The 12,401-nt window shown below is 44.1% G+C and overlaps 1 protein-coding gene across 5 annotated transcripts in view; it reads right to left on the bottom strand.

Moving 5' to 3' along the window:
• Positions 1-12,401, bottom strand: part of b3gntl1 (UDP-GlcNAc:betaGal beta-1,3-N-acetylglucosaminyltransferase-like 1) — a 432,810-nt gene that overhangs the window by 371,832 nt on the left and 48,577 nt on the right. The gene's annotated exons all lie outside the window — the stretch shown is intronic.

The following is a 12,401-nucleotide window of genomic DNA, read 5'->3' as shown; positions in this document are numbered from 1 at the left end:
AATACCCAAGTTCCTTCTCTGGGCACATGTCAATAGGCAGGCTGCCAGGAAATCAGGAATGATCACAGAGAAGAAGATGGCGTTTGGACTGTGAGGGAGGGAGGCTCAAGCGGAATGGTTTCGAGCGGAGTGTTGGCAGATCACGGCAGTGAGGAGAGACTGTGATGAGCTGAAGGTTTGCTCGAGGGATCGGTGGGGATCACCCCTGTACCTCCTGGTCCGCATGCAGTGCTATAAAAAGCACTTACACGCCTGCAGGCAGCTGCTGTTGCCTCTATTTCACTGCTGGCTTTCCAGAGTTCTGCAAAACCTGGCCTGCATTCATTAAGTTTAAAATCAGGCTCCCAATTTTTCTGTGGGGACTGATTAAAGTATCATAATGAGGTACTCTCCTCTCAAAGGTGAGACACAGATACACTACACAACCCATCACTGTAAAAATAGTAGAAGGCCTATATTTTTCACCCCATCCTCTCCTGCCAATAATGTGGGGGAAGTGGTAGAGGGACAGACTTCTCTCTAACTTCTGCTTTCTGTGTTCAGCTGCACTGAGCAGTTTTTTTAAGATTGATTAATGGATGTACATGCACACATCTATGTGACCATGCACCAATGCAGCTTGGAGGGAACATGGCTAGAGGGAGACTGGACTTGATCCAAAAAGGGCTGTGTGACATTGCAATGAACCCCCGCTGCTATCTCCTCTCTCGCCTGAAATATCCTCTTATTAATCGGTTGCATGGTCTTCAGCTGCGTTGTTCCCCCTTTCTACTTACAAGTGCATCATCATCCTCCATTGTCTCTGGATCAATTTTCCTTAACGACCACGTAAAGGAGGTAAAGAGGGTCAATTTCTTCGGGTGTGGGAATGCAGAACCAGAGTTTCATCCTAAAACCGACGCACAGCCATTCAGGAGTCAAATCTGGTTGTACCTTTTCCGCACAAAAGTTAGTAGAAATCTGGAACTCTGCCCAAAAGGCTTTGGATGCTGGTCAAAGTTTGCAAGACTGAGATTGATAGATTTTCATTAGTGTAAATGATCAAAAGCTGCAGGTCAAAAGGAGGGTCAATAGGCTTGAGTTCCAGATCAGCCATGATCTAACTGAAAGACAGAACACACTAAGGCCCGAATGACCTAGTCTTGCTCCGGAAAGTGCATATCTTAAAGGTTTAGAGCCTTGCTGGATAACTAACATGTCTCTTGTCGCAGGGGGGCATTAATCTTTGGAATTCTTTTTCACAAGGAGCAGGGGAGGCTGATAAATGGATTCCAATCAGATGGAGAGGTATGAAACTAGACATGAATCCTTTACTTGGTGGTTGCTTTATTTATAAAATGCAACATTACCCAGTGTCCTTGCCATCCCCTAGTTACCAACCCAGTGTCCCAGCAGTCACTCTTTATAAGTGTTTAATTAAACAATACTCTTCACCAATGTATCTTAACCATTTCCAGTAATTAACATACCATTAAGAGAGGCTTTGTGTCTGAATATATTCAAGGCTGAGGTAGACAGATTTTTGATGTACAATGGAGTAGATGCTATGGACAGGGAGGGGGTGGGGTCAGGCACAAAAGCAGTTTTAAAACCATAATTAGATTAGCCATGAGCTTACTGAATGGCAGAGCAGGCTCGATGGGCTGAATAACCTACTTCTACTCCTGTTTCTTAAGATCTTAGGAGACTCAACATCAAGGCTACACTTGCATTCTAACTGACTCAATCAGTGCTCAGCTGAAGATCACATGCCCTTGACAGTGCTTCAAACAGTTACCACTCGCTTAAGTCATTTTCCAGTGAAGTCATTTAACCTTCTGTTTTTATAAACAAAATCAAATTATAAAATAATTTTTTTTTCCCTCTTCCCCTGTGATCTTGTTTATTATTATTTTAGTGGGAAAGCAATAAAGCAAAAGTGGAACCATGCAGCTTCAAGTTCTTAACCATCATAAATAAATCCTACAACATTCTAATAATATTAACTTGTTAAATTCAGTAATGTGACCTTGGTAGTTAATCAAGTCATTTTGTAGCATTAGAGTCTTGAGGGGAGCATATAGTTCCAGAATAATTACTTATTTGGTAATACAGAACTGGACTGTTGCTGGAAAAAAAAACATTTTGTCGAAGCTTTTCATCTTGAACTCACACGAATACCAATATCAGGGGAAACAACAACAACAACTTTATACATTTTCCAGAATAATTGTTAGTCTTAAAGGATGATCTTACCAAACTCTTAAAGAATAAAATGCTCAAAACAGACAAATGCACTGGAGATATATGTATAATATTAATTCTCTTCTGATGATTGTTGATCGGTGCATAGCTGAAGTCCTATATTTAACCATCCTCCATGTGGTAATAAATCAGAATTTACAGGGCAGCATGGTGGTGCAGCGGTTAGCACTGGGACTACGGCATTCAGGACCTGGGTTCGAATCCCGGACCTGGGTCACTGTCTTTGTGGAGTAATCAGGATTTACTGATTACATCCCAGTGCTGTTTTCCACTGTCTGGGTACGATTGTACAAAAATTAATTAATTTCCTGTCAGAAAACCTTGCCAAGTCCAAGAAGGAAATTCAGACACAGTAAAAAATACCCTATGAATTTGTCGTTTATTAGTTGCTCCTTGCCTATTGCTTTTTAATAACAAATAGAACTTTTTCCCTCCTTAAGCAAAATATCTAATTATGGAGAATTTCACTACACTTACAGGCAGTATTTCTACAAATACAGGACATTCTCTTTGATATGCACTTTGGGCTGACACATCAAACCATTACTTATGGCAAGCTCTCTAGACAATTCTTAGAAAAAGACATCGTAAACTAAATCAAAATGATATCATTGTGTGCGCGGCGAGATCAATTGGATATTTCTCGGTTACAAGTCCATTCATTTACACAGTTCTGGGGTTGTAAACCCACAGACTAATGTTCAAAATCTTTGGTAAACGCCAGATTGGGTACAATCCTGCTGGTCAAAGACCAAGCAAATCTTGCCATCCTGCCCTCACCTCTGCCAACTTCCACAGCTGCGTGCGTTTCGTTATCCTTCCAGTTTTATCTGCCCCTATATGGTGCCGTGATTACAATTGTGGCCCTGATGACATCAGTCAGACTGAAATGCATTAGTCACTGCATGAGGTAAATAATGTATGGTGCTGCCTGTTCTCACTAAATCATTGGAGTTTGACATCTACTTTTGTGTTTGCTACAGTAAGAATTGTCTTTTTACAATTAAGTTACTCACTACTGTATTTACTATTGCAGCACACCCAGTCTTTGTGGAGAAGCAAACTACAAAGCAATAGGAATGCCAAGCCTCATTACCATATCAAGGGAGGTTTCTGAGTCTGTCATACTGAAGTTACATAGTACTCTGGACAGACCATGTCTAGAGGACCATACTGCCATGAAGTCCACGGCGCCTGTAAAGAGGTTAAACATACAAGGTCTGGAGGTGGTGTCAAAAAGGACAATTGGTCCGAGTATTCGAGGCAGGTGAACCAAACCCAGATGCCTGGATGGCGAGGGAAGTTAAACGAACAGGACCTTGTAAAGGTATGAGGTACGAAGCACTGAGGTTAATCACACTTCAAGCCAAAGACACAAGTTCAGATTTCTCCAAAGCAAGATCAAGACTGCTATCAGGAAGTACACAGTGATTGATTGAAGCTGGATGCTCATCGGACATTAGAGGCCAGGTCTTTGGTATCATTTAGGAGGCATCTGGGTGCTGTGCTGGGGAAATGCTAATTACTGTGGAAGAATGAACTACACTGATGAATAGCTTTCTCATGCTGGTGATCTGAGAGATTGTTGGTGAACTAGCAAGAATGTTGCTGCATCCCTATTCCCAAATGCCTGGAGAAATCCAAATAAAAAGACAATGGTCCCAGCACTACTGGGATGTTGGAAGTGCTCTGGGGTGGTTCAAGGAGAGTGTTTGGGGAGAAGCTTAGGTTCGCTCAAATCGTCCCTCCTCCACTTCTGAAAAAGCTCAGAAGTCCCTGTGGGAGCAGGAATGGATTGCCTGCCAATGCACTCTTTCTAACCCATCCTTGGCTCGCAGCTTGAAGCCATTCACCAGTAACGTTCCTTTTCTGGTTCCTCCTGTAGTGTGTGTCTGCACCACACCGGAAAGGAACGGTTCAATTCCAAGATTCCAGGCCATCCCTGCAACGGTGGACCTCCAGGGAACACCAGGACTGACTCCATCCCCTGGATTTGTAACGGAGGTCAAAGTCAAGGGAAAACTGACAGCTGGAAGCTTCCCTCTTGGGAATTTATTCTGGGCATAAAATATCCATCGGGAACTGGGCGGATCAAAACTCACTTCAATCGCCACCATCAGGAAAGGGAGATCTGTAGACCCCCTGTCAAGTCTAAATGCAAACTAGCTCAAAGGTGAAAGGTTCATTGGATCTGAATGCAGGCTAACAGTGCCACTTGAAGACGACCACCAACACATTCTCTGCAGGCTATTTATTATCTGTACATCCCAGCGATCCGAGGATGCCGACGGGACGTGGGCCGACTGCTTTCACAGTCGCCTTCACCAGTTCTTTTGCCTTTTCAATAATGATTAATGAAATAAATATGTTCCATGCTCACAGATCTCTTACTCATATTCCCCTGCTAATTTACCCAGTAATTTTTTGGTCTTAACTTGCACACAAAGCCTTGTGTGGGCAGCAGGCTTCATGCAGAACAAAAGCTAAACCTAATTTGAAACACATTTCAGATCATCAGAGGTCAGCCTGCGCAGAACACAGACATGCATATTTATACATTATTTTCTCTGCAAAAGAAAGAACCTCAAACCACATGTGCCAGAGTAAACAGATAGCGGTCTCTGTGACAGCTTTGTACATTGGTGCCTCTGTCTGAAGCGTTGGTGCTCATTTAAAGACTAGAGAAAAGTCAAGGGTTCGACAAAGATAGCTTGCTACTGTGCTGACATTTCATGACACAACAGAAACACACTCCTTGTAGCTGAGAAATGTGCCTTGCTGGCCTGAGCATGTCAGCACACGGCGGACAGCATGGTGGCCAGGTCCTTGGGAGTAGGGCTGAGTACGGCTCAGACAGCAAGCAGCTGCAATGCCTTCACTTTCTGCTCCTGTATTGTTATGCTCGGAGTCACCATCTTCCTGACTCAGGCTGGGTGAGACTGAAGAAGCAAAGCATGCCCCAGCCCCAATGGTGAAGTGAAAAAGGGGTGGAGCAAAGGAGGACACGCCCCCTTTTATGGCGCTAGCTGCCATAAAGCATGTGAGTTTAACAGTCCCATGGAAAGGGAGAGCATTGGGTCAGGGTTCGTTTTGGGGAGGGGGGAGTTTGAACATTTGGGTAGGGAGGGGAATGTAGTTGGAGACCCGGGGAGACCCGTGCGGGGCTTGGTCTTTGGGTATAAAGTAGCTACTCTGCAGTTGGAAGAGTTTTTTCTCCTTCTAACCCTTTTAGGGTGACTATAAGAAAAAGACAGAACCAGCCAAAGTTAGTGATTTAAATCGCTTTGTTGGATGGTCCCCAGCCCATCGCAATTGTCCTGGGGAAGGTAGCTCTTGGTTAAGCAAGAGTTAAGCATATTGGCTCTTGCTTAAGCAAGATGAGAACATTCCTGTCCTCGTTCCCAATCCCTCGATAGCCTCACACCCAATTATCTCTAATCTCCTCTATCCCTTCAACTCACTAATCTATGGAATTCCTTGCCCAGTGAAGCAGTTGAGGCTCCTTCATTACATGTTTTTAAGGTAAAGATAGATCATTTTTTGAAGAATAAAGGGATTAAGGGTTATGGTGTTCGGGCCGGAAAGTGGAGCTGAGTCCACAAAAGATCAGCCATGATCTCATTGAATGGCGGAGCAGGCTCGAGGGGCCAGATGGCCTACTCCTGCTCCTAGTTCTTATGTTCTTATATCTGCACTCCTCTAATTCTAGTCTCCTGAACACCTCCAACGCCTAAGTTTGGAAAGCTCTGAATAAATGGACGTCACCACTTAGACACTAAAGGGTGCAGTAATTGGCCATCAGTATCAGGATTATACAGTATTCCCTCTGCCACAGCAACAACTTGGATTTATATAGCATCAAAGGTGTCCCAACTTGCTTCACGGAAGAGTTATGAAGCGTGACACCAAGACATAATCAGGGGATGTTAAGACATATCACCAAAAGCTTGGTCAAAGGGTTAGGTATCGTACAGAATCTTACAGGAGGAAAGATGGAGGTTTAGCTTAGGGCCTGGGAAGGTGAAGGCATGGCCATTCATGGTTGATGCACAATAGGCCAAAATTGGGGAGAGTGCAGAGGTTTATGGGCTAAAGTTTATTAGAGATCACTGACTATATAGTCAGACTGCAGATAATAACAGACCATTACTGTTTGTTTCAAGGTTCAATGGCTTTGACTGTTAATATCCTCAAATAGCTTATCTTTTGTGTTGACACAGAACATTCTTGCCTTAGAGGCTGGCTATGTTGATCTTCAATTTGTTGAACAAACAGTAACTCATAATAACTGCTGTTCTAAAGGCTTTACTTGGGACCATAAGGTAGAGCACTACACCAAGGCTTGATCAACATTGGTCATAATACAGAATTAAGGGGGCGGCACGGAGGCGCAGCGTTTAGCACTGCTGCCTCATGGCGCTGAAGACTCGGTGTCCGTGTGGAGTTTTCACATTCTCCCCTGCCTGAGTCTCACCCCCATAACCCAAAGATGTTCAGTTAGCTTGATTGGCCACGCTAAATTGCCCCTTAATTTGAAAAAATAAATTAAATTTAAAAGAATGATACAGAATTTAAAATCTGCTGTCTGGCCTAAAGCTTTGAATGAAGCCCCCTCAACATTAATAATAATATATTATTTTTTTGAATTACAGGCAAGATAATTGTGTGCAACATAAGTGAGGCAAATGTTGCAAAATAAGAATGGGTCATATTACAAAATATTAATACGATAAGAGACTAATAGTCCTGCAAGTGAAAATGATCAATAAACTTTACTGAAATAGATGCAAAAGTGGCATTCACTTTAAAAAAAAAACAAAAATGTATTTCTCAGGTTGAATTTGTGTGTTTTTTTTAAAGGGTCTTTTTTCTCTTCTCTCCCTTTTAGGATGCACTTTTCCCTCCATAAACTATTGGGCATAATGTATCCTCAAAGTGGATCATCGTCTCACTCTCTTTTTCTCTCTCTCTCGCTCTCCTTTCCTTCCCTCCCCCCGCCCCGATTTCTCTTCATTCCTACTCCAGAACTGCAGGTGACAATGGGTGGGGAGAAGTATCAACGATGTGAAGCTGTAACCCTCTGGTACCAGAAAAATCAATAAGACATGTGCACATCATCATTAAAACCCCAAACAGTTCACTCACGCACATCAGGAAAGGGTACCTAACTCCTACCCAATTTGCTCTCCATATATAGTCTATATACATGGATGAATTTTTTAAAATTGTTCATTCAAAGGATATGCGCATTTCTTACAAGGCCAGCATTTACTGGCCATCCCCAATTTCCCCTCGAGAAAGTGGTGGCGACACATCCTTGACCCACCACTTGGTGCAAAATAAACCAGAGTGCAGTTAGGGAGAGTTTATAGGATTTTGACCCAGTGACAGTGAAGGAACGGCGATATAGTTCCGAGACAGGATGGTGTGTAACTTGGAGGGGAACTCGTGGGTGCATGCATCTGCCGCCCTTGTCCTTCTAGGTAGAGCGGCTCACCGGTGTGAAAGGGACTGTTGAAGAAGCCTTGGAGAATTGCTGCAGCATCCTGTAGAGGTACGCCAATGGAGGAGGGAGTGAACGTGAGTGATGGGGTGCCAAACAAGCGAGCTGCTTTGTGCTGGATGGTATAGAGCTTCTTGCGCGCTGTTGGAGTTGCACTAATCCAGGCAAGTGGAAAATATTCAACCACAAACCTGACATGTGCCTTGTAGATGGTGGACAGGCTTTGGGAAATCAGGCCATGAGTTACTAGCCACAGGATTCGTAGCCTCTGACCTGCATTCGCAGCCACAATACTTCTACAGCTGGCTCAGTTAGCCCCAGGAAATTGATGGCGGGGCTTCAGCGATGGTAATGCCATTAATATATGTCTTACACTCAAACAATCACTATTCTATTTGGGATGACCAAATCTCCCTCATTAGCCTGAGTCTCCAACAAGTAAAAATTCATCTCCTGGCCACTGTTGAAAACAATTCAGGAGAAAAATCATAGGAACATTTAAAATAATTATACTCCACTTTCTTTGAACACTTTTAATTGTAAAAGAAAATTGCAGATTAAGAGAAAAGGTTATTAGACTGAGTGGGGTAGAGACTGAAAGGCACACCAGTGAAACCTTGAAAAATACATCTGACTAGAGTTGGAAAGTCTAGCTGCACTGTTTTCTGAGGACGAAGAGGGTTGCACAGTAAATATGGTCCTGACAGTGACAGGCAACCTAGGCTGGTGAGTGAATCGCATGAGGGCCCACCTTCATCTCAGTGGGCTGCAAAATTGAAATTGGGCACATTCACTGACTGATGAAGACATGAAAAAAATTGGAATCATTTAATACACGTGAATATTTCAGAATGAGTTTTAGAAAATGCTTAATTTATCATATATTACGAGAACTATCAACTTCAAATGGTAAAAACAAAATAAATATTTAGGCTTTGATTGAACGCAGAGGGAGCTATCACAGTCAATGTTATGTGCAATTTGCACACACCTCACTTCACGTGTCCTTGCTTCAAGTGCATGTCACTTTTAGTCATACTGGTATGAAAATAACAATGCGGGCTGAAACCAGCAGAATGAGGTAAGCCTGCGCATGGCAACGGTCAACAAAATGTCCCCTGGGGCAAACTCAGAACCCTGATGGGCAGCATGAGGCCCCCGGGCCACAGATTGCCCAGTACTGAGGGCATATCCCAAAAACGAACTTTTAAGAGAGTCACACGGACTCGAAACGTTAACTCTGTTTCTCTCTCCACAGATGCTGTCTGACCTGCTGAGGTTATCTTGCACTTTCTGTTCTTATTTCAGATCTCCAGCATTTTGCAATATTTTGCTTTTTAATAAAAAATGCAAATGCACTTGATTGACGTCAATTGTTGACACAATTGCCATGGTGTATCCTCTCCCCAAGTTCAATAACATCATGTTAATCACGAGAAGGGTCAAACCCGTTTATTACAAAATACTATAAGTCCATGTCGTAACATGTTTTTAAGAGACTGGTGGATCCTTATATTAGTTACCGTAATGCATTAGAGCTATTGTGTAATTTGTCATATTTACAACATGAATTTGACTGAATATTAAGTACTGGCTTGGCAAAAAAAAATCAAGTAATTGCCTTATCTCCATACAATGGTGAGCCATCAACAGAATCATCAGCAAGGAATGTTTGTTCAGTATAAACATGACGTTAATGCTAAGGTTATGAGTGCATTGCATAATGCTTACAATCGTATTCTACAGTATACCGTATAAATGTATCAGACACCAATCGCTTTATCATGCAATGCTGAAGTACATAATCTCTCCCGCCCTCATACGACCCACCAATCAACTATTTTCATTCACATCATTTCTCGGTAGCTCGATTTTAGCAAGACTAAAAACTGGGTAAGAGCCAAAAGGTTGCTCATGATTTTAATTCCCTTGACATTGTTTTTCTAATATTAAGTGCTATCGAGAGTTGGGATTTGACACTTCCCAACAAAACAGTGGGGGAAGTGGGGCGGGGGGGGGGGGGGGGGGGGGGGGGGAGGGGGCGCAGGGGTTTAAAGATAAGGAGGCGAGTCACCTATAGGGCAGCACGGCAGCATAGCGGCTAGCACTGTGGCTTCACAGCACCAGGGATCCGGGTTCGATTCCCAGCTTGGGTCACTGTCTGTGCAAAGTCTGCACAATCTCCCCATGTCTCCGTGGGTTTCCTCCGGGTGCTCCAGTTTCTTCCCACAAGTCCCGCAAGACGTGCTGTTAGGTGAATTGGACATTCCAAATTTTCCCTCAGTGTACCCGAACAGGCGCTGCAGTGTGCCAACTAAGGGATTTTCACAGTAACTTCATTGCAGTGTTAATGCAAGTTTACTTGTGACACCAATAACGATTATTATCATCAAACAGGATTATCCTATTTTTCCCAGTAGCGTGTTGGGGTCTGGATGGGGCAATAGATCTCCGGCTAGTTGTGGGCACATAGGTATGACTCAATGCTCTCACAGCTGAGCTCTCGGTATTACCTGCATTTAGTGAAGGAGGCTGGCCAGGTTACAATCACTCAATTTGGATGTCTTCTGGGGGCATCAAAACCAGGATCCCTTCTTCTTGCGATGGTTGTGCCTGGGGGACCCTCAGGTTATCACTCAAGACCTGTTCTGCTGTTCCTGCCATTATACTTGTCTGCGAGCTTGAGTCATAGGTATATGCCCACAATTAACCGAAGTTCCATTGTCCCATCCAGATGCCAACTCGTTAAGGGGGAAAACAGTATACTCCTGTTTAATCAATCAAAGGTGACTCAATCAAGACCCATCATCCTTTGAAACATCCTTGTCTGACCAGGTATTAGCCCATTATGGAGTCGGTCCTTCGTCCTGCTCCAAAGTTGATCACCTGTGTCTGGAAATTTGTTGCACACTCATGGCATTGACCACTTCTTTTTGTGTAACGGTGAGTGGGTAATCACACAGTCCATATAGCAATAATGAATTTATGTGTTGACTTGAGTGCGCTTAAAGACAGCCAGTATCATGTGGCAGTTTCTGTTCTTAGCCGATGAGCACCTTCTCAGCCTGCTTTCAGTACCACGATGGTGAGCGGTAGGTCCACATATAGGAGTGAATAGAAAGTTTATCAGACTGATTCCCAGGGTGGCAGGACTGACCTAGGAGGAGAGATTGAGTCGAGTCGGATTCTATTCTTTGGAGTTCAGAAGAATAAGGTGGGATCTCATAGAAACCTGTAAGATTCTAACAGGACTAGGCAAGGTAGATGCAAGAAGGATGTTCCCGATGGTGGGGGTATCCGGAACCAGGGGTCACAGTCTGAGGATGTGGGGAGACCATTCAGGGCTGGGATGAAGATAAATCTCTTCACCCAGAGAGTAGTCGGCCTGTGAAATTTGCTACCACAGAGAGTACTACATAGTGGGTGGGATTCTCCGCCCCGCCAGACCCATTTTCTGGTGTGGCGCACCCCCCAGCCAGCGCCATCCTCCGCCCTGGCAGCTGGCCAATGGGGTTTCCCATTGTGGCCACTCCTGCACCATCAGGAAATCCGCTGACGTGGGTACGCTGACGGCGAAGCTGAGTCATCACACCAACAGAGACTCCCGCCCAGTATGTTTTCAAGTTGCAGTTAGATACAGCACTTGGGGTGAAGGGGATCAAAGGATCTGGGGGGGGGGGGGGGGGGAGGCAGGCATGATCAAGTTATTGAGTGGATGATCAGCCATGATCATTATGAATGGCGGAGCAAGCTTGAAGGGCTGAATGGTCTCCTTCTGCTCTTATTTTCCAAGTTTCTATAAAGAGGTCACTAAGTGGCCTGACACCACTTTTAGTCCACGTTTTCAGACATTTATGATGTGCAAATGCAGGTGCAATGCTCAGTGCACACGCTATAGAATTCTACCAGGCATCAAGTGACTGAACCAATTCTCCTTAAAAGAACCATTCAAGGTAATTAAACAGTCAAGACAGTGGTTGATTTCATTTGGTGGGGGCTTCTTTTGGTTCCACAAATAAAACTCCATCCTGTTGCCAACAAGAGCTCCCAGAATCCACACCCCCTACCTTGTCCCTCAACTCTTTTTCCTCTGCCCTAAGACTTCAAACTGTCAGTCAGCTTAGCCATTAGCACAGCAGGGTACCCTCCACCCACCTCCCCTGCTACTCAAACCAATCCCTTTCCAGCTTTCAGAACTGGTCAGCTCCTCTGCTGCCTACGGCCCTCAGTTACTTGGCAATTTTCAGGCTACGAACCCAATCTAGAAAATCTCCAAACTACCACTTCTCAAATAGTTATCAGCTACCTTCTTATTCTTGGTGATAATCCACACCATGGCCAGAGCAAAAAGTACAGTCAGCGATGTTTAGCACAGTGACTGACATCGCTCAACCAGTGCTCCTTCTTTTGTTTCTTGCTGTTTCTAAACTGACGGAAAATATTTCCCGTGTTAAACAAAAACCTGCAGGGTAACAATACGGGGATCAGCGGTTGTGGGGAGAAGGCAGGAAAATGGGGATGAGAAAAATATCAGCCATGATTGAATGGCAGAGCAGACGCGATGGGCCAGTGGCGTAATTCTGTTCCTATGTCTTATGGCCTGATGGTCTAATAACATAGCCTAACGTCCCAAGACTCAAACTAACCTATCAGT

This window comes from Scyliorhinus canicula, chromosome 18 (genome assembly GCF_902713615.1).
Source record: "Scyliorhinus canicula chromosome 18, sScyCan1.1, whole genome shotgun sequence".
NCBI lineage: Eukaryota > Metazoa > Chordata > Chondrichthyes > Carcharhiniformes > Scyliorhinidae > Scyliorhinus > Scyliorhinus canicula.
This window is presented reverse-complemented; position numbering and strand designations above follow the sequence as displayed.